At 45.4% G+C, this 27590-nt stretch overlaps 1 pseudogene; it reads right to left on the reverse strand.

Annotated features, from left to right (window-relative positions):
• LOC126998367 (SET domain-containing protein SmydA-8-like) overlaps nt 1-25984 on the reverse strand; it is a 34820-nt pseudogene extending 8836 nt beyond the window's left edge.
• Nucleotides 25985-27590: the final 1606 nt, after the last annotated feature.

The following is a 27590-nucleotide window of genomic DNA, read 5'->3' on the forward strand; positions in this document are numbered from 1 at the left end:
TTATGTGTTTCGTTTTGTTACGGGCGTTTATGTGTTTCGTTTTGTTACGGGCGTTTATGTGTTTCGTTTTGGTTACGGGCGTTTATGTGTTTCGTTTTGTTACGGGCGTTGATGTGTTTCGTTTTGGTTACGGGCGTTTATGTGTTTCGTTTTGTTACGGGCGTTTATGTGTTTCGTTTTGTTACGGGGGTTTATGTTTCGTTTTGTTACGGGCGTTTATGTGTTTCGTTTTGTTACGGGCGTTTATGTGTTTCGTTTTGGTTACGGGCATTTATGTGTTTCGTTTTGTTACGGGCGTTTGTGTTTCGTTTTGTTACGCGCGTTTATGTGTTTCGTTTTGTTACGGGCGTTTATGTGTTTCGTTTTGGTTACGGGCGTTTATGTGTTTCGTTTTGTTACGCGCGTTTATGTGTTTCGTTTTGTTACGGGCGTTTATGTATTTCGTTTTGGTTACGGGCGTTTATGTGTTTGGTTTTGTTACGCGCGTTTATGTGTTTCGTTTTGTTACGGGCGTTTATGTGTTTCGTTTTGTTACGGGCGTTTATGTGTTTCGTTTTGTTACGCGCGTTTATGTGTTTCGTTTTGGTTACGGGCGTTTATGTGTTTCGTTTTGGTTACGGGCGTTTATGTGTTTCGTTTTGGTTACGGGCGTTTATGTGTTTCGTTTTGGTTACGGGCGTTTACGTGTTTCGTTTTTTTACGGGCGTTTATGTGTTTCGTTTTGGTTACGGGCGTTTATGTGTTTCGTTTTGTTACGGGCGTTTATGTGTTTCGTTTTGTTACGGGCGTTTATGTGTTTCGTTTTGTTTACGTACGTTTATGTGTTTCGTCTTGTTACGGGCGTTTATGTGTTTCGTTTTGGTTACGGGCGTTTATGTGTTTCGTTTTGGTTACGGGCGTGTGGTTTACGGGTGTGTGGTTTACGGGCGTGCGGTTTACGGGCGTCTAATTGGCGGGTATTTAATTCGGGATGTCTCGGGGCCGATTCCGAGGTGGAGGAGGCCTCTTCCGTGAAGGTGTCGCCGGCCTGCACCGCTGCTGGGCTAGGGCCGGCAGCCTCCTCCTCTTCGGGCCCCGCGCTAGAGACATCCTCGTCCGCCTCAAGGTTTCGGATGAAAACTTGAGACGCCGAAAACGTTTACTGGAATATTAAAATCGATGAACTAAGTGGTGAAAGCCGTTGTTGCAGTGTTTGTAAGTCTTGGGATGGACGTGAAAGATGGAGCGAAGAGAAGAAACCCTGCCGCCACCGGCGCCTCCTTCTGCTGGTTAATTTCCACGCAGCAATTCCGCCATTTAATGCTTCCCTTCTTTGGAGGAGGAGGAGGAGGAGGAGGAGGAGGAAAGAACATATACCCGAGGGTGTGTTCGGGGCAGAGGGATAACCAAATGGAGTGAAGATAATGGCGCGCTGAGGATAAGAGCTTGGGGAGGGATGGGAAAGAAATTGCGTAAGGTAATATAGTGAAAACAATGCGGTTAAGTTTTTGGGGTGGACACAGGGGTATTGTTTGATCTTCCTTTGTGTTCCTTTGTGTTCCTCCTCCTCCTCCTTCTCCTCCTCCTCCTCCTCCACCACCTCCTCCCCCTGCTCATATCCTCCTCCTCCTCCTCCACCCCTGCTCACCTCTCAGCCTGGATATCCCCGGGTCTATCACCTCCAGCACCCGCAGGAAGGTCCAGCAACATTCCACCATCCGCCTGCGCTGCGCCTCCGTCAGGGCCCCCAGCGAGTACTCCGGCAGCCGACCGTACATCTGAAGGGGAGATAGATAGATAGATAGATAGATAGATAGATAGACAGAAAGATAGACATACAGACACGCACAGAAGAACAAACAGAGAAACAATATACTGCCGACCGAACATCTGTATGGGAGAGACAATATAGACACTGAAATGGATAAACAAACATAAATACACAGATGGAAATACTCGTAAGATACAACCGACCGAGCACATGATGAAGAGAGGAAACACACACACAGGACTACACACAGAGAGAGAAAAATGATATAGCGAACCGGACATGTGAAAGAGGAGAGGCAATGCGTATGCAGAGACAGATATACACATACAGGATTACACAGCTTGGTCTTCCCTCTGCAACGCCTCTCCCCTTTCTCCTCCTTTTGTAACTCCACTACTTCTCCTCCCTTTTTCTCCTCCTCCCACTTCTTCTATTTCACCTCCTCCTCCTACTCTTCCTACTGTAATTCTTCTTCTCCTCTTCCTCCCATTTCTCCTCCTATTTCTCCTCCTCTTACTCTTCCTCCTGTAAATCTACTTCTCCTTCTTTTCCCATTTCTGCTCACATTTCTCCCACTTCCTATTCTTCCTTCTGTCACTTCTCTACTTCTCCTCTTCCTTCTTTTCCTCCCACTTTTCCTATTTCTCCTCTTCCTCCTACTCTTCCTTCTGTAATTCTTCTCGTTCTCCTCCTTCTCCCATTTCTCATCATATTTCTCATTCTCCTATTCTTCCTTCTGTAACTTCTCTACTTCTCCTCCTCCTTCTTCTCCTCCCACTTCTTCTATTTCTCCTCCTCCTCCTACTTTTCCTCCTGTAATTCTTCTTCTCCTTTTCCTCCTCCCATTTCTCTTCATATTTCTCATCCTTCCACTTTACTCTTCTTTCTGTATCTCCTCTCCTCCTTTCCCGTTTCTCCTCCTGTTTCTCCTCCTATTTCTCCTCCTCCTACTCTGCCTTCTGTAACGCTTATCTTGCTTCTCCTTTCTTCCTCTTTCTCCTCCCCACTCTTTCTTCCTGTTATTTTTTTCCTCTTTCTCCTCTCATTTCTCCTCCTCTCTTCTGTTCCTCTCTTTCCTATTAATCCTCCTCCTGCCCTTCATGCTGTAACTTTTTCTTCCTCCTCCTCCTATAGCTCTTCTCCAGTTCTCCTTCTCCCATTTCTCCTCCTATTTCTCCTTCTACTCATTATTCTGTATTCTGTAACTCCTATCTAACTTCTCCTTCCCCTTCCTTTTTCACCTCCTCTACTCTCTTCTGTAACTCTTCTTCTAATTTCCCTTCTCCCACGTCTCTTAATCCTCCTCCTCATGTAACTCCTCTCCTACTTTTCCTCCTTCTCTTCCTTCGACCTTACCCTCTTGTAACTCTCCTCTACTTCTCATCCCACCAGCGTTGCCAAATTATCGTACTCATCGCATTTCATTTTCGTAGTTGCTGACCGATAATTATAACAACAAAACGAAAAACATCAATATTCAACAGTTTTAGCACTAACTTTGATTTTCTCGCGTTACTTGTGTTGGTACGAGAATTGGAGGCATAAAAATGATAGATACGATATGTGGTTAATACGATAATTTAGCAACCCTGCATCCCACTCCCATCCCCCCTCCCCTCACTCACCTGGGACAGCGTGTGCTTCATCCCCACCATATGGAAGTGTTGGGGGTGCAGCACATACTGGTACTTCCGGATCAGCGCCTCAATCTTGGCCGGGTCCTCCTCGCCCGCCTCCCGCAGCTCCCAGTACACCATCTTGTTGAGCCGCTCCACCGTCACCGAGGCCACCTGCAAAAGGGAGACAGGTGAGAGGAGGTAGGTGAGGGAGAGGAGAAGGTGAGAGTAAAAGTGCATGAAGTTAGGTAGTTCAGGAAATGAGGGAGGTTTGAATGGAAGGAATGAGAGTAAGGAATGGAATAAGAAACAATAGGAAACAATAAGAAACATAATAAGAAACATAATAAGAAACAAAAACAGACAAAAAAAAAACAGAATGAAAAGAAAAATAAACAAACAAAAAATAAACAGAAAAACAAAACAAAAAAAACAGGTGAGGAATGCATGAAAGAGGATGAGGGAGAGAAGGGAAGTGAAGATGAGAAAGGATGAAAAAAGGAAGAGCAAGGAAAAGAGATAAGACATCCATAACATAACGGAGAGGATGAAGAAGAAAGAAAGAGAGATGGATGAGGAAGGATGAGCAAAGGGCTGGAGGCATGAGAGGAGAAAGAGTGAGAGTAAAGAAGGAACACATGAAGGAAGAGAGTAAATGAGAGAGAAAGAGAAGTAAGGGAGGTAAGGGAGTATTATGCTTCTCCTTTTTCTTCTTCTTCTTCTTCTTCTTCTTCTTTTTCTTTTTCTTCTTCTTCTTCTTCTTCTTTGTCTTCTTTGTCTTTCTCTTTTCTTTCTCTTATTCCATTTCTTTTTCTGTTTCTTTTTTTGCTTCCGTTTCTGCATCTGCTTCCTTTACAGTTATTTATTTTTATTTTTCTGTTTCTTCTTCTGCTTCTTTTTCTGCTTCTCACTCTGTTGCCTTTTCTTTTTTTCTAGAGAAGAGACATGAGACAGGAAGGGAGGAAAAGTTACGAGCAAGAAGAAGGAAAACGATGAGTGGAAGAAGGAAGAAGAGAACGAAAAGTAGGAAGGGAGGAAAAGGTACGAGCAAGGAGAAGGAAAACGATGAATGGAAGAAGGAGGAAGAGAACGAAAAGTAGGAAGGGAGGAAAAGATACGAGCAAGGAGAAGGAAAACGGTGTGAGGAAAAGAAAGAAGAGGATGTAGGAAGAGAGGGACAGGAATAAGCAATAAGAAGAGGAATGAGATGAAGGGGGAAGAAGAGGCGGGATGAGAGGAAAGGAATGAGCAATAAGAATAAAAATGGTGAGATGAAGAAGATAAAAGAGGAAGGATGAGAGGAAAGGATAAGATACGAGAAGAGAAGAAATGAATAGAGGAGGATAGAGGAGGAAAAGAAAGACAAGAGATAGAGACAGAGAGGAGGAGAGGATTAGATGAACGATGGAGGAGGAAGTAAAGAGCGATATAAGGAAGGAACAGAGAGGAGGGAACTATATGGAGGATAAAGGAATAAAATAAAAACATAAAGAAAGGACACAATAACGGGAAGAAAGAAAGGAGAGGACGCGAGGAACATCAATAAAAGAAAAGGAGACTGAACAGGAAAGCGGGAAAGGTTACAATAAGAAAAAAAAACAGAAAGGGAAAAGGTTAGGAAAAGACTGAAAGAGATGGATGGGAATAATAAGAGAAACGAAGAATATAACTGAATGAAAAGTAGGTATACAAAATGCCGATACAGAGAATAGTACTGAAATAACACAAAAAATATTCACCAATCCAAAAAAAATAATATAGTTTCCCCTTTTTTTAACCTGAGAGCAAGAGACGCAGGTGTGTGTTTGTGTGTACAGGTGTGAGGAGGCGTGAAGGAAGGTGGGGTGAGTGAGGGAAGGGTGATTAGTTATACAGGGGAGGAAGGGGAGAGAGGGGAAGGGGGAGGGGGTGACACACTGACTGATAGTGAAGTGTGTAATGTGTGCTCAGGTGTGAATGAAAGGGAAGGGAGGGAGGGGGAAGGAGAGGAGGGAAGGGATGATAAGGGGAAAGAGTGAGGAAGAGGGAGAGGTGGAAGTGGGGTGAACAGGAGAACGGAAACGAGAGGAGAGAGGACGGATGCAAGAGGAGGGGAGAGCGTGAGAGAGGGAGAAAGGGTGGAGAGGTAGGGAGAACACACACACACACACACACACACACACACACACACACACACACACACACACAGACACTCACACTAACACTCACACTCACACTCACACACTAACACTAACACTCACACTCACACACACACACATACACACACACACAGACACTCACACTAACACTCACACTCACACTCACACACTAACACTAACACTCACACTCACACACACACACACACACACACACACACACACACACACACACACACACACACACACACACTTCCCCTTCCCTTTTCTCTGGCTCTCCCTTCCCCTGTTCTCTCATTCTTTTCACCTTCAATCAATTTTTCACAGTATCCCTCCCCTCATCCAAATATTCATCAATACCCACTACCCTATGCCTACCTACCTGCCTACCTACCTACTTACCTACCTAACCACCTTTCCACACCTTTACAACTTTCATACCTACACATATACCTACAAACTTATACATACCTATATACTCACACACCTTCTCATACCTACTTACCTAACCACTTATAAGCCCATCACTACCAGTCAACCTAATCAGCCTACCTAACTACCTACCTAACCATCTATACACCAATCACCACCAGCCCAACCAAACCTCTTCCACCCGAAATTGACCTCTCCCACTCGAAATTAACCTCTCCCACCCGAAATTGACCTCTTCCACCCGAAACTGACCTCTTCCACCCGAAATTGACCTCTTCCACTCGAAACTGACCTCTTCCACCCGAAATTAACTTCTTCCACCCGAAATTAACCTATTCCACCCGAAATTGACCTCTTCCACTCGAAACTGGCCTCTTCCACCCGAAATCGACTTCTTCCATCCGAAATTGACCTCTTCCACCCGAAACTGACCTCTTCCACCCGAAACTGACCTCTTCCACCCGAAATTGACCTCTTCCACCCGAAATCGACCTCTTCCATCCGAAATTGACCCCTACCACCCGAAATTGACCTCTTCCACTCGAAATTGACCTCTTCCACCCGAAACTGACCTCTTCCACCCGAAACTGACCTCTTCCACCCGAAATTGACCTCTTCCACCCGAAATTAACCTCTTCCACACGAAATTAACCTCTTCCTCCCGAAATTGACCTCTTCCACCCGAAATTGCCCTCTCCCTCCCGAAATTAACCTCTTCCACCCGAAATTGACCTCTTCCACTCGAAATTGACCTCTTCCACCCGAAATTGACCTCTTCCACCCGAAATTGACCTCTTCCACCCGAAATTGACCTCTTCCACCCGAAATTGACCTCTTCCACCCGAAATTGACCTCTTCCACCCGAAATTGACCTCTTCCACCCGAAATTGACCTCTTCCACCCGAAATTGACCTCTTCCACCCGAAATTGACCTCTTCCATCCGAAATTGACCTCTTCCACCCGAAATTGACCTCTTCCACCCGAAATTGACCTCTTCCACCCGAAATTGACCTCTTCCACCCGAAATTTACCGCTTCCACCCGAATTTGACCTCTTCCAACCGAAATTGACCTCTTCCACCCGAAATTGACCTCTTCCACCCGAAATCGACCTCTTCTACCAGAAATTGACCTCTTCCACCAGAAATTGATCTCTTCCACCCGAAATTGACCTCATCCGCTGCTGTTTTCTTGTTGTTTTTTTGCCCTCCCCTGCTGTAAAAAAATTAAAAAAAACTATCTATATGCCTCCTTAACCATCCATACACCAATCACCACCTGTACAACGTAACCTACTTCCATATAAATATACCTACCCAACCCCTGACTCCCTACTTACCCACCTACCTGCTACCAACCTGTCTACCTACCTACCCTCCTACCTAATCCTCGACTCTCCCCCTCTCCTCACCTGATATTTGCACCTGTCGCACGCCCAGGGAGCATCGTTGGTGGGGATCAGCGGGTCGGTGCACAGGATGGAGCCGCCACATCCGGGCTGCGAGCACTTGAGGGCCCCGAAGTAAGTCCCGAGCTCGGTGGGGTCGCTGCACCGGGCACACGCACAGTCGAAGAACTTCCCGTAGCGGAGGTGTTTGCGACGCTCGGTGGTGGCGGAGAGTATGTGTGTGTAGGTGGCTGTGTTGGGGGGGAGGGGAAGAAAAGTTGAGGTTAAGGGCTGAAATGGATGTGGGTGTGGGTGACTGTGTTGGGGAGGAAGAAGAAAAGTTGAGGTTAAGGGTTGAAATGGATGAATGGATGAAGCTGGGTGGGTCGTTAGGGTTTGTAAGAGATAAGAGGTTGTATATGGATGTGGGTGTGGGTGGCTGTGTTGTGGGTGAAGAAGAGGTTGAGGTCAAGGGCTGAAATGGATGAATGGATGAAGGGGGTGGTTAAGGTTTGTAAGAGATAAGAGGTTGTATATGGATGTGGGGTGGGTGGCTGTGTTGTGGGTGAAGAAGAGGTTGAGGTCAAGGGCTGAAATGGATGAATGGATGAAGGTGGGTGGTTAGGGTTTGTAAGAGGTAAGAGGTTGTATATGGATGTGGGTGTAGGTGGATGTGTTGGGGAGGAAGAAGAAAAGTTGAGGTTAAGGGTTGAAATGGATGAATGGATGAAGATGGGTGGGTCGTTAGAGTTTATAAGAGATAAGAGGTTGTATATGGATGTGGGCGTGGGTGGCTGTGGGTGGCTGTGTTGGGGTGAAGAAGAAGTTGAGGTTAGTGGTTGAGATTGATGAATAAATGACATGCAATGGAGAGAATGTGGATAGATGTCTGTGATAAAGGAGTGAAAGGAAAGAATGATGGGTGGATGAGGGTGAGGGAAAGGCTGAGTGTGAAAATAAAGGAGAGGATGAAGGAAATTTAAAAGGGGAAGAGGGTGAAGGAAGAAGAATAAAAGGAGAGAAGAGATAAAGAAAACAGGAATGGATGTAGAACGCAGTGAAGGAAGGAAGGGAGATGAGTGGGGGAAGAAGAAGCTGTTGATGATAGGGGAAGAGATGATGAAATAGATGAGATAAAGAAGTCAATAGAGGAAGATGCTGAATGAGTGGATGAGGGTGAGAAAGTAAAAGAGAGAAAAAGGATGTGGGTGAAGGTAGTTGTGTGGTGGGTGGAGGAGGACGAGGATGAAGCTTGAACTTGAGATGGATGAGTGGATGCTGATATGTGGATGAGAGGACGACGATACAGCTAGAGATAGACAAATGCAGAGAAAATGATGGATAATGAGTAGATCACGCTTTTCTCCCTTTTCTTAAACCATATTCTTACCTATCCTCATTATTTTATCCTCATCTATCTATATTCTTGTCTTCTTTATATAGTTCAGGCAAGTTGAGAATAGAAAAATATGTAACTGAACGTGAGAGAGAAAAAAATGTGTGGGGTTAAAAATAATAATACCAGTGAAAACATTTTTAAGAGTATACGTGCAAAAAAAAAAATTCCCTCATACCCTTGAAAGACAGAGTAAAAAAAATGTATGGGCTTAATAACAGTAATACCACTGAGAACATTTTAAGAGTATACATGAAAAAAAAGAAAAAAGAAGAAGAAAATCACTCGGCCCATACACCTGTCCTCTTACCTGCGATCTGCATGTAAAAAAAAAAAAAAAACAGTCAGAACCTACACCTGTCTTCTTACCTGAGAGTCTATATTAAAAAAAAGTCAGCCCTCTCCCCTCTTACACCTGTCTTCTCACCTGTGATCTGCATGCAAAAAGAAAAAGAATAAAAAAAGAAAAAAAAGTCCGAACCTACACCTGTCTTCTTACCTGAGTCTATATTAAAAAAAGTCAGCCCCCTCCCCTCATACACCTGTCTTCCCACCTGTGATCTGCTCGCCCTTCTTGATGGGCGTGGAGGCGATCACCACCATGGTCATGTCGTCCATCAGCGTGTGGTGCGTGTTGTTGCGGCAGAAGTGGGACATCATGGCGCAGAGGGGATACACGCCGCGGATGAAGTACTGCTCCTTGGTGCCTGCGTGGAGGATGCGGATGAGGAGGGAGGGAGTGTTGAATTGGGGTGCGGGAGGGAGTGTTGAATTGGGGTGAGGTGGGGAGTGGTGGATTGGGGTGAGGGAGGGAGTGTTGGATTGGGGTGAGGGAGGGAGTATTGGATTCGAGTGAGGGAGGGAGGGAGTGGTGGATTGGGGTGAGGGAGGGAGTGTTGGATTCGAGTGAGGGAGGGAGGGAGTGGTGGATTGGAGTGAGGGAGGGAGTGTTGGATTCGAGTGAGGGAGGGAGGGAGTGGTGGATTGGGGTGAGGGAGGGAGTGGTGGATTGTAGGAACGGAGGAAAATGTTAGTAAAGGCTAAATTAAATGAATGGGAAGTTTCTCTGCCTGTATATTTTATTACCTACAGTTATTCTACTTTTCTTCGTCGCTTTCCTCTCTTTTCACCCACTCAAACACATGCGCTATGCTTCTTTCTCTCTCCCTTCTCTCTCTCTCCCTTATCAACTCCTCACCTTTGCCTGCACATCCAAATCCTCACGCACTCTTCCTCCCTCTCTGTACCCCTCACACACACACACGCACTCCCTCACGCACGCACACACACGCACTCACCAGGTATGTTGCTGCGAACTTCATGACAGTTGACGTCCAGAATCCCGGTGATGGAGTGTAGGAGTTCTTCGTCCGCCTTCAGCTTCAGTTTGCCGCGAAGGTAGTCCACAACGTTTAACTGGGGAAGGGAGGGAGAGAGTTACACGGAGGGAGGGAGAGAGTTACACGGAGGGAGGGAGAGAGTAACACGGAGGGAGGGAGAGAGTAATACGGAGGGAGGGAGAGAGTAACACGGAGGGAGGGAGAGAGTTACACGGAGGGAGAGAGTAACACGGAGGGAGGGAGAGAGTAATACGGAGGGAGGGAGAGAGTAACACGGAGGGAGGGAGAGAGTTACACGGAGGGAGGGAGAGAGTTACACGGAGGGAGGGAGAGAGTAACACGGAGGGAGGGAGAGAATACGGAGGGAGGAGAGAGTAACAGGGAGGGAGGTAGAGAGTAACACGGAGGGAGGGAGAGAGTTACTCGGAGGGAGGGAGAGAGTAACACGGAGGGAGGGAGAGAGTAACACGGAGGGAGGGAGAGAGTTACTCGGAGGGAGGGAGAGAGTAACACGGAGGGAGGGAGAGAGTAACACGGAGGGAGGGAGAGAGTAACACGGAGGGAGGGAGAGCGTAAAACCGAGGGAGGGAGAGAGTAACACGGAGGGAGGGAGAGAGTAATACGGAGGGAGAGAGTAACACGGAGGAGGAGAGAGAGGAGGAGGGAGGGAGAGACACGGAGGGAGGGGAGAGAGTAACACGGAGGGAGGAGAGAGTAACACGGAGGAGGAGAGTAACACGGAGGAGGGAGAGTTACTCGGAGGGAGGGAGAGAGTAACACGGAGGGAGGGAGAGAGTAACACGGAGGGAGGGAGAGAACACGGACGGAGGGAGAGAGTAACACGGAGGGAGGGAGAGAGTAATACGGAGGGAGGGAGAGAGTAACACGGAGGGAGGGAGAGAGTTACACGGAGGGAGGGAGAGAGTAATACGGAGGGAGGGAGAGAGTAACACGGAGGGAGGGAGAGAGTTACACGGAGGGAGGGAGAGAGTTACACGGAGGGAGGGAGAGAGTAACACGGAGGGAGGGAGAGAATAACACGGAGGGAGGGAGAGTAACACGGAGGAGGAGAGAGAGAACACGGAGGGAGGGAGAGTAACACGGAGGGAGGAGAGAGTAACACGGAGGGAGGAGAGTAAGACGGAGGGAGGGAGAGAGTAACACGGAGGAAGGGAGAGAGTAACGGAGGGAGGAGAGAGAATAACACGGAGGGAGGAGAGAGTAACACGGAGGGAGGAGAGAGTAACACGGAGGAGGAGAGAGTAACACGGAGGGAGGAGAGAGTAACACGGAGGAGGAGAGAGTAACACGGAGGAGGGAGAGAGTAACACGGAGGGAGGAGAGAGTAACACGGGAGGGAGGGAGAGTAACACGGAGGGGAGGGAGAGAACACGGAGGAGGAGAGAGTAACACGGAGGAGGAGGGAGAGAATAACACGGAGGGGAGGAGAGAGTAACACGGAGGGAGGGAGAGAGTAATGGAGGGAGGGAGAGAGTAATACGGAGGGAGGAGAGAGTAACACGAGGGAGGAGAGAGTAACACGGAGGAGGGAGAGAGTAACACGGAGGGAGGAGAGAGAGTACGGAGGGAGGAGAGAGTTACACGGAGGAGGGAGAGAGTAACACGGAGGAGGGAGAGTAATACGGAGGGAGGAGAGAGTAACACGGAGGGAGGGAGAGTAACACGGAGGAGAGAGTAACACGGAGGAGGGAGAGGACACGGAGGGAGGGAGAGACACGGAGGGAGGGAGAGAGAGGCACGGAGGGAGGGAGAGAGTAACACGGAGGGAGGAGAGAGTTACTGGAGGGAGGAGAGAGTAACACGGAGGGAGGGAGAGTAACACGGAGGGAGGGGAGAGTAACACGGAGGGAGAGAGAGTAACACGGAGGGAGGGAGAGAGGCTGACGGAGGGAGGAGAGAGTAACACGGAGGAGGGAGAGAGACACGGAGGAGGGAGAGAGTAACACGGAGGGAGGAGAGAGTAACACGGAGGAGGGAGAGAGTTACACGGAGGGAGGAGAGAGTTACACGGAGGGAGGAGAGAGTAACACGGAGGGAGGAGAGAGTAACACGGAGGAGGAGAGAGTAACACGGAGGAGGAGAGAGTAACACGGAGGGAGGAGAGTAACACGGAGGGAGGGAGAGAATAACACGGAGGAGGGAGAGAGTAACACGGAGGGAGGGAGAGAGTAACACGGAGGGAGGGAGAGAGTAACACGGAGGGAGGGAGAGAGTAACACGGAGGGAGGGAGAGAGTAACACGGAGGGAGGGAGAGAGTAACACGGAGGGAGGGAGAGAGTAACACGGAGGGAGGGAGAGAGTAACACGGAGGGAGGGAGAGCGTAACGCGGAGGGAGGGAGATAGTAACGCGGAGGGAGGAGAGAGTAACACGGAGGAGGGAGAGAGTAACACGGAGGAGAGGGAGAGAGCACGGAGGAGGAGAGTAACACGGAGGGAGGGAGAGAGTAACACGGAGGAGGAGAGAGTAACATGGAGGTAGGGAGAGAGTAACACGGAGGGAGGGAGAGAGTAACACGGAGGGAGGGAGAGAGTAACACGGAGGGAGGGAGAGAGTAATACGGAGGGAGGGAGAGAGTTACTCGGAGGGAGGGAGAGAGTAACACGGAGGGAGGGAGAGAGTAATACGGAGGGAGGGAGAGAGTAACACGGAGGGAGGGAGAGAGTAACACGGAGGGAGGGAGAGAGTAATACGGAGGGAGGGAGAGTAACACGGAGGAGGGAGAGTAACACGGAGGAGGGAGAGATAACATGGAGGGAGGGAGAGAGTTACACGGAGGGAGGGAGAGTAATACTGGAGGGAGGAGAGAGTAACATGGAGGGAGGGAGAGAGTAATCCGGAGGGAGGGAGAGAGTAACACGGAGGGAGGAGAGAGTAACACGGAGGGAGGAGAGAGTACGGAGGGAGGAGAGAGTAACTCGGAGGGAGGGAGAGAGTAAAACGGAGGGAGGGAGAGAGTAACACGGAGGGAGGGAGAGAGTAATACGGAGGGAGGGAGAGAGTAACACGGAGGGAGGGAGAATAACACGGAGGGAGGAGAGAGTTACACGGAGGGAGGGAGAGAGTACGGAGGAGGGAGAGAGTAACACGGAGAGGGAGAGAGTAATACGGAGGAGGAGAGAGTTACTCGGAGGGAGGGAGAGAGTAACACGGAGGGAGGGAGAGAGTAATACGGGAGGGAGGGGAGAGAGTAACACGGAGGAGGAGAGAGTAACACGGAGGGAGGGAGAGAGTTACTCGGAGGGAGGGAGAGAGTAACACGGAGGGAGGGAGAGAGTAACACGGAGGGAGGGAGAGAGTAACACGGAGGGAGGGAGAGAGTAACACGGAGGGAGGGAGAGAGTTACACGGAGGGAGGGAGAGAGTAACACGGAGGGAGGGAGAGAGTAACACGGAGGGAGTGAGAGAGTAATGGAGGAGGGAGAGAGTAACACGGAGGGAGGGAGAGAGCACGGAGGAGGAGAGAGTTACACGGAGGGAGGGAGAGAGTAACTCGGAGGGAGGAGAGAGGTAACACGGAGGAGGAGAGAGTAACAGGGTGGGCGGGAGAGAGTAACACGGAGGGAGGGAGAGAGTAACACGGAGGGAGGGAGAGAATAACACGGAGGGAGGGAGAGAGTAACACGGAGGGAGGGAGAGACTCACACGGAGGAGGAGAGAGTAACACGGAGGGAGGAGAGAGAGTAACACGGAGGGAGGAGAGAGTAACACGGAGGAGGGAGAGTAACACGGAGGGAGGAGAGAGTAACACGGAGGGAGGGAGAGAGTAACACGGAGGAGGGAGAGAGAACACGGAGGGAGGAGAGAGTAACACGGAGGAGGAGAGAGTAACGGAGGAGGAGAGAGTAACACGGAGGGAGGGAGAGAGTAACACGGAGGGAGGGAGAGAGTAACACGGAGGGAGGGAGAGAGTAACACGGAGGGAGGGAGAGAGTAACACGGAGGGAGGGAGAGAATAACACGGAGGGAGGGAGAGAAAAGGGAAGGTGGAAGGTAACTCACTCTTTTTCTCTGCTCTCTTTTCCTCGTCCTGAAACTCTTTTTTTTCTCTCTTTTCTTCCTAATTTATTTCCTTTTTTCCCTTTTTCCTTTTCCCCACCCATTCAACTGCTCCTTTCTTTCCACTTTCACAGAAGAAAAAGGTTTTCTCCTCTCTTCCCCATATAATCACTTTCCTTTTCCTTTCCTCATCCATCCAACCTTTTTTCTTTTTTACTTCCTTTCTTTCCATTTACGGAGAGAGGGAGAGAAAAGGGAAGGTGGGAGGTAACTCGGTCTCTTTTTCTCTCCTATCTCTTCCTCATCCTGAAACTTTTTTTCGCTCTCCTCTTTTCCCCACATAACCACTTTCCTTTTCCTTTCCCCACCCATCCAACCTTTTTTTTTAACTTCCTTTCTTTCCACTTACCCTCTCCTTTTCCCCTTACCTTCATGACCTCCTACTCTCCCTTTTTTTCCTTCTCTTCCTCGTTCAGTAACTCCTTTTCTACTCTCCTCTCCTCCCTCTTAACCTCTTGTTTTCTTCTCCTAATCTCCATCACCTTCTCATCCTACCTTTTCCCCTCGTTTCATCACCCTCCTGCCTCCTCTCTTTCCTCTCCTTTTCTCCTTTGTATCTTCATAACCTCCTCCTACTCTGCCCTTTTCTCTTCTCTTCCTCACCCCCTTACCCCTTTTTCTTCCTCCTCTCTTTCCTCTCCTTTTCTCCTCTGTACCTTCATAATCTCCTCCTACTCTGCCCTTTTCCCTTCTCTTCCTCACCCTTTTACCCCTCTTCTTACCTTCTCTCCTTCCCCTTCCCCTCCTCTTTTCTCATTCATATATTTGGTACCTTTTTCTCGGCCGTTCTCCTTCTCCTCTCTCACCCTCAACCTCGTCTCTCTATCCTCTTCTCTCACGCCCTCTTTTCTTCACCATCCTTCCCCTGATGCTACTTCTCCATCTTATGCATGCCCTCCTCCCCCCTCCACCTCCTCCTCACTCTCCTTCAACCCCTCTTCGCCCTCTCCTCTTTACCCTCTTTCCTGTCATTCCATCTCTCAACCACACCTTCTTCAATCCACTCTTCTCCTCTTCCTTCTACTAATCCTCCTCCTCACTCTGCCAATCCCCTCTCCTCTTTACCCTCTTTCCTATCATTTCACCTCTCAACCACACCTTCTTCAGTCCACTCTTCTCCTCTTCCTTCTACTAATCCTCCTCCTCACTCTGTCAATCCCCTCTCCTCCTCCTCCTCCTTCAGTCGCTACTCCACCCTCCACTCGACCTGCAGCACCAAGGCCTTCTATAGGAGAGGAATCACACGCCCTGTTCCTTCCCCTCTGCCTCCTCGCCTCACCTGCTCCCTCTCCCAAAGCTCCGTGCCGCGCCTCAGGTCATTGTGGCTCTCCATGGCCATCATCGTCGCCCACTTCTTGGGGTCCGTCGAGCTCAGGCAAAAACATCTGAGGAGGAAGAAGGAAGGTTTGGTAAGGGTGTACGTAGCCCCCCATCCACCTAGTACCGACTCACTCACACAGATTCACTCACACTATTATTCAAGGGAGTGATTTTTTTTTTTTACAGCAGAGAGCTGTTCATAAAAAAAGGTAACAACTGTGAAAAAAAGCCCGTTACTCACTGCTCCTATAAAGAGTTAGAGGAGTGGCCGAAATATAGTAGGTCAATTTCGGGAGGAGAGGTGTCCTGATTTACCAACCTGACTCCTCTTCCTGACCTCTCATTCCTCGTCACATACACCCTGACCCAATCAATTAGTACTTACTCCTTTCTACATATATTTTACCTTCTTTCTTTCTCTCTGCCTCATCCAATCAATCTTCATTCTTCCTCCCTTATCCAACACATCCTTACTCAAACTCTTTCAATATTTTCTCTATTTCTTCCATCTTCCTTCCTTCTCTCTCTCACACTTCATAACACACAGACCCTCACCCAGTCAAGCTTCATTCTTCCTTCTCACTCAACTATCCTTCCTTCTTCTTTTCTATCCCCTCTTCCTTCCCTCTCTATTTCTCTCCTCCCTTATCACACACCTTCATTTACTCAGCCTTTCTTCCTCTTCAATTTTTCAGCAGATCCTCATTCGAACTGATTGAATACTCCCTCCTTCCTGTCACTATTCCATCTTCCTCCCACTCTTTTACACTTGGCACACTCACATTCTCACTCAGTCTTCATTCTTACTCCTTTTCAAAACACCTACTCACTCAACGCAATTCAGTACTTTCTCCTAATTTCTCTATCCCCCTCCTTGCTTCTTCCTCAAAATACACCTCCTCACTCAACCCAACTTATATAACTCTTTATCGCCATAGTCTTGTCACACCACACACACCACTCACAAATCAGACGCAATCTTCTCCTTATCCAACTTTGATTTTCGTTACATCTGTCCCTCCCTCCCTCCCTCCCCTTCTACGTTTTTGTTCTTCACCTCCCTAATTCTCCCTTCCCTCCTGCTTCTCTCACCTACGCCCCCTCCACATGAACACATATATAATGACCGCTCTTCACTCTCTCTTTTCCTCCCTTCTCTTCTACTTTCCTCACCTCTGCTCTCTTCCATACACACATATATTCCCCTTACACTTCTTCACCCTCCCTTTCTTCCTCCTCCTTTCTATTCCTTCCTTCCATCCTACTTCCCTCACCTCATCCCCTCTCTTTTTCTCTATCCTTCTATCTTCCCCTTACTTAGCTCTTCATTCTCCCTCTCATCCTGCACTTCCTTTAATCCTCCTTCTCCCTCTGTCCTTTAGTCTCCTCCTACTTCCCTCCCTCCCTCCCTTCTTCCCTCCCTGCCCCCCCACCACACACCTGAGAGGCAGCATAAACTCGTACATGAATATATCCTCGCTAAAGTCGCTCTTCTTCGGCTTGTACCCCGCCGCCGCGAACACACGGCATTCGAGGGGGTGGTGGCCTCGCGTCTCGCACTCCTTGGAGCACAGCGGCCACCCACACCTGCCGAGGGAAAGGACAAATCAGGGAAATGCAAAGGGGAAGGTAGACAGGTTAATAAGTATCTTGTGAAGGGAAAGGTAGACAGTTTAATAAATATTTGCCGCTACCTTGGACACTACTTCACTATCGCCACCTCACGCCTGCTAGATTTAAAGGCTGCAAGATCCATTAGCCCTCCGCCACAATTGTGCATATACTTCCATCACAGTCAAGCAGGTATGTAACTATTCATCCCTTCTCCTCTTACTTTCTTCATCCGTCCTTCCTCTTTCATTCTTTCCAGCCCCCGTTCGCCCCTCCCTCTTTCAGTCACTCTGCACCACCCTTTGTTTTTTCTGTCCTATCCTCCCTCAAACCTATCAACTCTCTCTCTCATTCCTTCCCTCTCATCCATCCACCCATACCTCTTTCTATCCTTCTTTCTCACCCTCCCTATTTCTCTTCTCTCCTTCAACGGCATCCACCCTCTCTCACTTCCTTTCCCTCTTCCATCTGTCCATCCCTCTGTCATCCCTGTTGGCATACCCTCCATTATCTCTTTAACCATTTCTCCCTTTTTCCCCTCCTCATTCAAACCTCCCATTCCCCATTTTTTATCCTACCATCCACTCATTCCTGCTTCCTCCCCCTTCATCCCATTCTTACTTCTTTAATCCCTCCAATCTATCTTTTTCACATCCTTCCGTTCCTCTCTTTATTCTCCAGTTCTATCACCCCTCCTTCTCTAGCCTCCCTCCCTCCTCCTCCTCCTCCCTTCTACCCTCTTTCAATCCCTCTCTTTCCCGCCCTCCCTCCTTTCCACCCTTACTTGGAGCATTGGCAGGCGTCCCAGGAGTCGAGTTGTCTGTAGCAGCTGAGGCAGATGAGGTCCGTGGTCTGCTTGGGCCCCGTCACGATGGGGTGGTCCACGAAGATGGCCTCTCCCTCAGCGATGTCCCGCGTGGCGATGGTGCACCTGGGATGGGAAGAGGGACAGGTGAGGTGATGGGGAGAAGTGATGGGAAAGGATAGGCGTGAAGAAAAGGAAGAAAAGGGAGAAAGAAAGGGAGAAGGAAAGAGAATGAAAATATAGATAAGGAGAAGGAAAAAAGGAAGATAAAACACGTAGGAAAAGAAAAAGGAGAGGGGGAAAGTTGAAGGGAGATAAAATAAAGATGAAGAGGAAATGAAGCGTGATAATGGAGAAGAGAAGGGGAAGGGAGAAGGAAAGAGAATGAAAATATAGATAAGGAGAAGGAAAAAAGGAAGATAAAACACGCAGGGAAAGAAAAAGAAGGGAAAAGGGGAAGAGAGAGAAAATGAAGATGAAGAGGGAATGAAGCGTGATGATGGATAAGAGAAGGGGAAAGGCTGACTGAATAAGAGAGATGGGGGTGTGAAGGTGTGATGTGAAGTAGAGAGGTAGAAAAGGAATGGGAAGATAAAGGAAAGAAGTGATTAGGATGACAGAAAGGGAAGGGGTGAGATGGGAGGATGGGAAGAAGCAGGTGAAGGTTGATAGAAGGGGTAGACAGGTGTGAAAAAGGTAAAATAAGTGTGATGGGAATATTATATGGCAGGAGGGAAAAGGGTGATGGGAATGTTGTGAAGGGAAGGAGGAGGAATGATGGAAGGGCAGCAGCAGAGGACCGAAAAAAGGTAAAGCATAGGAAATAGTGATATGGATAAAAGAGATAAAAGTAGTGATGAAAGAAATAACAAACGATAAAAAAATGAAAAAATGAAAAAGATGAAAATGAATAATGATAAAAAATAACAATAAAAAGACGAAACAAACACAAGTACTATATATTCACCTCTAAAACACACACACACACACACACACACACACACACACACACACACACACACACACACACACACACACACACACACACACACACACACACACACACACACACACACACACACACCTGCCATAGGGTTCCACGTATTCAATGTTCCACTTCCTCGATTCCTTCTGATCTATGATGTGAGGGGGCGCCTTGGTCTGTTGGGGGGGGGAAGGAAGGAAGGAAGGAAGGAAGGAAAAGAAGATAGTAAAGAATGTAGGTAGGTATGTGGGAAGGTAGTAAGAAAGTAGGTAGGAAGAAAGGAAGGAAGGAAGGAAGGAAAGGAAGAAAAGAAGGAAGGAAGGTAGGGAGAAAGGTAGGTCGGTCGATAGGTAGGTAGATAGGTAGGTAGGTAGGTAGGTAGGTAGGAAAGGATGAAAGTAATAAAAGAAAGAAGAAAAGAGGGAAGAAAGGAAGAAAGGAAGGGAGGAAAGAAGGAAGAAATGAAAAATAAGAAAGAAAGAAATAGGAAGAGAGAGAGAGGGAAGGAGACGAAAAAATAAGGAAAAAACCGAAGGGAAGAAAAGGAGAAAAAGAGGATATATATAGGGAAAGAGAGAAAAGGGGGAGAGAAAGGGGGAGGAAAATGGTAAGAAAGAGGAGGGAATGAAAAATGTAGATGAGAAAAGAAAAAAGAAAGATGAAGAGGAAAGAACAAGAACAAGGCGGAGGAAAAAGAAGAAGGAAAAGAGAGGGAAAAAGAGGATACAGGGTTAGAGAGGAGAGGGGAGAGAAAGGAGGAGAGAAAAGATAAGATACGGGAAAGGAAATAAAAAAAATGCAGATAGGAAAAGAAGAAAAGAAAGATGAAGAGGAAAAACAAAGGGGAGGAAAAAGAAGAGGGAAAAAAACAGGAAGATAAAGACGAAGGAATGAATATGTAGATGGAGGGAAGAGAAGGAAAAGGAAAATGAGGAGTAATAGAGAGGGATAAGAGAAGGAAAAGGAAAAGGGAAAAAGGGTAAAGAAAAATGTACAGAGGGAGAGAATGGAAAAGGATAAAACAGGAAAGGAAGTGTGAGGAAGTGAAGGAAGGGAGATGAATGGGAGGGAAGGGAGAGAGGAAAATATGGAAAAATGTTATATAGGTAGAGGAAAAGAAGAAAGAAAGAAAACAGGAAGAGAAATAGGAAGAAGTGAAGGAAGGGAGACGAATGGGAAGAAAGGGAGAGAGGAAAATAAGAGTAAAAGTTATGTACGTAGAGGAAAAGAAGAAAGAAGGAAAACAGGAAGAGAAATAGGAAGAAGTGGAGGAAGGGAGACGAATGGGAAGAAAGGGAGAGAGGAAAATAAGAGTAAAAGTTAGGAAATGGAAAAGGAAGGAAAACAGGAAAGTAAATGGGAAGAAGTGAAGGAAGGAGGGAGTGGGAAGAAAGAAAGAGGGAAGGTCAAAGAAAATCAAGTTATATAACCTCCATTTCCCGTCAATATACAACTTAAACCAACAATAAACAACAAAACAAAGGAATGGGGACAATTTTATGGCAGTATTACCAAACATTTTAGCATCAAATGAGTGATTAAAATTTTCTATCATGATAACCTCAACATCACATACACTACTACTACTACTACTATTACTACTACTACTACTACTACTACTACTACTACTACTACTACTCACCATACTGTACTTGAACCAGTCGTACATCACGTCTACATGGTAAGGGTCCTCCGCCATGGTTACGGTTTTAGTGGGAGTTGATCCTCACTTCCTCTTCTATGATCTCCTTCAGTTCCCCTCTTACCACGCCGTTTTCTTTCACTCCCCCTCCTTCGGTGTGTATGATGTCCTTCCTCTCTCTGCAATAACAATATGATGGGTGCTGTAACTGTCTTCCGTATATCAAGCCTCTTTTGTTTTGTTTTAATATCCTTTTGACTGTCTCTCTTGCTTTTCTTTTGATTTGTATAATTACGTCAGTCCCTTCCTTCACTTCCTCACATTTCCTTACCTGTTTTATCCTTTTCCATTCTCTCCCTCTGTACATATTCCTTTACCCTTCTTCCCTTTTACTTTTCCCTCTCCTATCCCTCTTTATTGCTCCTCATTTTCCCTTTCCTTTACCTCCTTCCATCTGTCTCTGTTATTATTGTTATTTTGCTTCCGAGTGGCTGAATTCCTTGCTTTCCTTTTTCGTGTGCGTACGGTATTCCAGGCCTCTGCTGTCTCACATATTATCGTTTTTTTGTCTCCTCCTTTCCCTCTTTTGACGTATGGGCCTATCATCCACCAAACCAAGACACTTCTCCACCCGAAATTGACCTCTCTTTTGGCCACTTTTCCCTCTTTACTTTTGTCTAGTATGGGAGCGGTGAGTAGCGGGCTTTTTTTTCTACACTCCTTTTGTTGCCCTTGAGCCCTCTCCTTTGTTGAAGAAAAAAAAATAAGAAGTCGGTTTTTTTCAGTATTAGCCTATGAAAAAACGGAAAAAGCGGACTCAAATGGAAGATTGCAGTGGTGTTAGTATCAAAGAACATCACTGTCTTGCGTATAATGTCATATCTCGGGGTATTATTCCACAAAAGAAGAAGAAAAACATAGACAAACTAAAGAATGTGGTCGTATTAGTATCAAAAGAACATCATCGTCTTCCGTATTAAGTCATCTCTCGGAGTATTATCCCACAAAAGAAAAAGAAAAACACAAACTAAACTAAAGAATGTGGTGGTATTGGTATCAAAAGAACATCATCGTCTTCCGTATTAAGTCATCTCTCGGAGTATTATCCCACAAAAGAAAAAGAAAAACACAAGACAAACTAAACAATGTGGTGTTGTTAGTATCAAAAGAACATCATCGTCTTCCGTATTAAGTCATCTCTCGGAAAATTATCCCCACGAAAAGAAGAAAATGGGAACTCAAATGAAACAATGTGGTGGTGTTAATATCAAAAGAACATCATTGTCTTCCGTATTAAAACATCTCTCAGAGTATTATATCACGGAAAAGAAGAAAAGACGAACTCAAACGAAACAATGTGGTGGTGTTAATATCAAAAGAACATCATCGCCTTCCGTATTAAGACATCTCAGAGTATTATATCACGGAAAAGAAGAAAAAGACGAACTCAAACGAAACAATGTGGTGCTGTTGATATCAAAAGAACATCATTGTCTTCCATATTATGCCATCTCTCGGAATATTAACCAACGAAAAAGAAGAAAAACTGTCAAAAACACGTACTCAGACGAAAGAATGCAAGGTGTATCAAAGGAACAATATTATCTTCCTTAGTATGAGCTGTGAAAAAAGAAAACGGAAATAAAAATAGGTAAAAGCATACGCAATATCAACCATGAATCGAATTTGGCGCCGCGCGAGCCCAGGGCCACGTGGGGAAGTGTCAGTGAGCCGGAGTGCCAACCAGCAGTCTGCTATTCTTGGCACGCGAGTGAGAACCAGCAACAGGGGGGAGGAGGTGCATAGAGGAGAAAGGAAAAGGGGAGTAAGGAGTCGTGAGGAAGTAAAAATGCCATGAGCAGAGAGAGAAGAGAGGAACGAGGGCTATTTAGATTATGGGATGATAAAGAAGGAGGGTGGATGGAAGGAAGATAAAGAAAGGAAAGGGAGAAAGAGGAAGGTGGAAGAGGGGAAACGTGATATGGACAGAAAGTGGATGAAGGAAGGATGGAGAAAGAGAGGAAAAGAGAGTGAATGTTATACAAGGAAGAGGAATGGGAAGGAAAACAGGAAAGGAAATGGGAAGAAGTGAAGGAAGGGAGACGAATGAGAAGAAAGGGAAGGAGGAAAAATAAGAGTAAAAGGTAGAGGAAAAGAAGAGGGAAGGACAACAGGGGAGAAAGGTGGAGGTATGAGAGGAAACGTGATACGAACAGAAAAAAGAAGATGAATGAAGGAATGAAACACGGAGGATGAAGAGGAAAGAAATAAAGGGGAGAAAAATGCTAAGATATGGACAGGAAAAGTTATGTGGAAAAATGATAAGATATGGGACAGGAAAAGTTATGTGGAAAAATGATAAGATATGGGACAGGAAAAGTTATGTGGAAAAATGATAAGATATGGACAGGAAAAGTTATGTGGAAAAATGATAAGATATGGACAGGAAAAGTTATGTGGAAAAATGCTAAGAAATGGACAGGAAAAGTTATGTGGAAAAATGCTAAGATATGGGACAGGAAAAGTTATGTGGAAAAATGATAAGATATGGACAGGAAAAGTTATGTGGAAAAATGATAAGATATGGGACAGGAAAAGTTATGTGGAAAAATGATAAGATATGGACAGGAAAAGTTATGTGGAAAAATGATAAGATATGGGACAGGAAAAGTTATGTGGAAAAATGCTAAGATATGGACAGGAAAAGTTATGTGGAAAAATGCTAAGATATGGACAGGAAAAGTTATGTGGAAAAATGCTAAGATATGGACAGGAAAAGTTATGTGGAAAAATGATAAGATATGGGACAGGAAAAGTTATGTGGAAAAATGATAAGATATGGGACAGGAAAAGTTATGTGGAAAAATGATAAGATATGGGACAGGAAAAGTTATGTGGAAAAATGATAAGATATGGGACAGGAAAAGTTATGTGGAAAAATGATAAGATATGGGACAGGAAAAGTTATGTGGAAAAATGATAAGATATGGGACAGGAAAAGTTATGTGGAAAAATGATAAGATATGGGACAGGAAAAGTTATGTGGAAAAATGATAAGATATGGACAGGAAAAGTTATGTGGAAAAATGATAAGATATGGGACAGGAAAAGTTATGTGGAAAAATGATAAGATATGGGACAGGAAAAGTTATGTGGAAAAATGATAAGATATGGGACAGGAAGAGTTATGTGGAAAAATGATAAGATATGGACAGGAAAAGTTATGTGGAAAAATGCTAAGATATGGGACAGGAAAAGTTATGTGGAAAAATGATAAGATATGGACAGGAAAAGTTATGTGGAAAAATGCTAAGATATGGGACAGGAAAAGTTATGTGGAAAAATGATAAGATATGGACAGGAAAAGTTATGTGGAAAAATGCTAAGATATGGGACAGGAAAAGTTATGTGGAAAAATGATAAGATATGGACAGGAAAAGTTATGTGGAAAAATGCTAAGATACGGGACAGGAAGAGTTATGTGGAAAAATGATAAGATATGGACAGGAAAAGTTATGTGGAAAAATGATAAGATATGGACAGGAAAAGTTATGTGTGAAGATAAAGGAAAAGAGGAAATGAAGGATAGATTGCTCGTGTTGGAGAGAAATGTAAAAGAAAAGAAAAAGATCAGAAGAAATTTACCAAAAGAAGGAAGATGGATGGAAGCGACGGGGATGCAGACAAACAGGAAAAAAGAGGTGAGAAAGAGTAAAAAGATGAAAGTGATAAAAGAGGGAGATGGGAAGTCATGAACACGGAATAGATGGGCAAACAAAATAGAATAACAATATGATATGTAAACGTCAAGTGGGCAGTGCGTAAATAAATATGAAAGAGAAGGAAAACGACGAAACTGTAATAAAGAAAGGAAGAAAAGAAAGAAAGGAGAAAGAAAGAGAAATAAATAAAGAAATAGAAAGAAAGAAAAAGAATGATAGATAGATAGATAAATAGAAAGAAAGAAAGACAAGATTAAGTATGCACGTTCGAGGATAAAGGACAGCCCAAAGTACTTAAATATTTTCTACTCACATCCAATTAAAAAGATAATAGTTGTAAGTTATAAATGACAGTTAGGAACAAGGAAAGAAAATAACGCGATAAGATATAAAGACAACCACCCGAGGGAGACCTTGAGATTATTGAATTGCAAACGCTCTAAAAATAAAAATAAATAGTAAAATAGAATAACAATAAAAACGTGGTGATAATAAAAGTATGTTAATGGAAAAAAAATATCATTATTATTATCACCATTGCCAATAATAATAATAATAATGATAATGATAATAATAATAATAATAATAATAATAATAATAATAATAATAATAATAATAATAATAATAATAATAATAATAATAATAATAATAATAATAATAATAATAATAATAATAATAATAATAATAATAATAATAATAATAATAATAATAATAATAATAATAATAATAATAATAATGACAAAAAATACCAGTTTCAAGAAATAAAGGTAAAAAAAAAGCGTGACATTTGTACACATTCATCACATTCACCACCACCACCACCACCACCCTTGACACCTCTATCATCACCACCACATTCATCACCGCCACCATCACCACTACCACCACCACCAGAAGCACCATCATCTCCACCCATACACTCATCACCACCATCACCACCACCACCACTACCGTCATCACCACCACCAGCACCACCACCCTAAGCACCATTACCATCACCAGCACACTCATCACCATCACCATCAGCCTCACCACCAACACTACCACCACCACCATCATCACCATCGCAAGAAGCACTTCACCGCTAATGAGAACAGTAGTGGTTAAGTATGCGTTCCAGTCTGTGTGTGTGTGTGTGTGTGTGTGTGTGTGTGTGTGTGTGTGTGTGAAACAAAAAAAAAACACGTATATATGCTTGAATTCCTTACGTACACAGTCAAACACACAGTCACTTTCTCACGCACTTGACCAAGAAAAAAAAACGCACATGATCATCACCACCATCACCACCACCACTATCAACACCACCACCACCACTATCAACACCACCACCACCACTATCAACACCACCACCACCACTATCACAATCACCACCACCACCACTATCACAATCACCACCACCACCACTATCACGAGCACCACCACCACAACTCCCACCTCACCACCATCACTGTCACCACCACCACTATCACCACCACCACCACCACCCCACCACCACTACTACTATCATCACCATCATCACCACCACCCTCCCCACTTCCACCACCACCAACACCACTATTAGCACTAACAACCATTACTACTTCACCACCACTAGCACCACCACCAGCGCTGCTTAACCACGATCACCACCACCTCCTCACCGCCAGGGTCTCGTGGCACCAAGCTAAGGGTGGCACGCGTGTCTACCTGCCTAGCGTGGCACCATGGCACTCCACACTGACTCCTCTCCTGCCCTCACTTCCTCCTTCCCTCCATCTGGCGCCGGGCATCGCTACCACACCTCTTGGCACCTACCGTTCTCTCTCTCTCTCTCTCTCTCTCTCTCTCATATTCTCTACCCTACTAATTAATTTCACAGTTCTCCCTTAACTGCCTCTCCCTCAATCCTGCCCTCATATATACTCTCTTCAAAAAGGCATCTCATTCATTCTCGTCACGTTTCCAAGCCCTCTCAGAGCACCACGCTTTGCCTATTCAATCACTAAACACTCCCTTTACCATAGCTGGGCGTTATCGTGATAAGTTATCGCGATACTTTATCACTGATAACAAAATCGGATTATCGGCCATCCGCTACTTGTTTAAATATATATCGGTATCTTCGTTACTTTTGTAACCAAACTAGTGATAATCGCTACTTTTTTTCCGCCTCTTAGAAAAAAACGTTGTCTCCTTACTGCGCATGTGTGGCCCAGTGTTGTGTGGAAAAACTTCAGGGCATGAAATATCTTCGGTGATGAGGTTTCATACTTAGATCATGAAAATTAAAACACAAAGTTATTTTTTTATGCTACTCAAAAATCAATATATCAAAGAGAAAAATCATTTAACTTTGCCCAAAAAATGATTATTCACTGCCTCAAATTTGATATTCCATATTCGTTTGTGAGCATGCCATGGTATTGAGGCAGGTGTTGTGTTATTTGGTGTCCCATCGTCAAAGTTAGCTGGGGCTTTGTTTACAAACATTGGTCTCTCGTGAACTGCATGCTCAGACCATTAAGTGTAGATTTGCACAGTCTCACAATGTTTAACATTATATTGCTGGAAAGCTGAATTAAACATACAGTACCACCATCTTCGCTGTATCTAGAACGACGTACACTCTGTACATATAAATACAACTCGTACAGTGTGTCGTTCTAGAAACAGCGAGGATGGTGGTATTGGTACTATATGTCTGATTCAGCCTTCCAGCAACTCTTAATTACGGTTTAAAAGCTTTGTGAGACTGTATATGTCTACGTTTGCTGGTCTGAGCATGCACCGTTCACGAGAGACCAGTTTGTAAACAATTTTTGACGGTGGGGACGCCAAATAACACAACACCGGTTCAGGCATTTCTAGTATTACCGTCCATATGTACGTGTCAACGTGTGGTTTTAAAGTTTTGTAAGTTTCCTAAAATACAGATAATGAAAATTTGAATTCATCAATGTTGTTCTATCTGAAATATCAATATAGTATCGTTTTCGCCTATCGGACTTATCGCTAGCTCTTATCGGAATTGTGGATTTATATCGGGTATCGGTTATCGGTTATCGCCTATATTTGTGTCTCTAGTTAACGAATATCGGTTATCGCCGTTAAGGTTTTTCATTATCAGTTATCGGTTATCGGGAATAAGGTTTTCTGTTATCGTGCCCAGCTATGCCCTTTACCCTTTACTGTTACACCTAAAACAAATCGCCCACACATACTAATGGATCCCCGTTCAGTGGGTCTCTGAGCATGCTACACTTTAGTTTCGAGGCACAGTAACAAGCAAAAGGCTGTTCACACGCATACTGACTTACCTAGCCCAGCAGTGGGACAATATGATCTTCTCAGTGCCCAGTGCCCTGTTCAGTGTCCGGGGAGGTGCGT

The sequence above is a fragment of the Eriocheir sinensis genome, chromosome 14 (genome assembly GCF_024679095.1).
Source record: "Eriocheir sinensis breed Jianghai 21 chromosome 14, ASM2467909v1, whole genome shotgun sequence".
NCBI lineage: Eukaryota > Metazoa > Arthropoda > Malacostraca > Decapoda > Varunidae > Eriocheir > Eriocheir sinensis.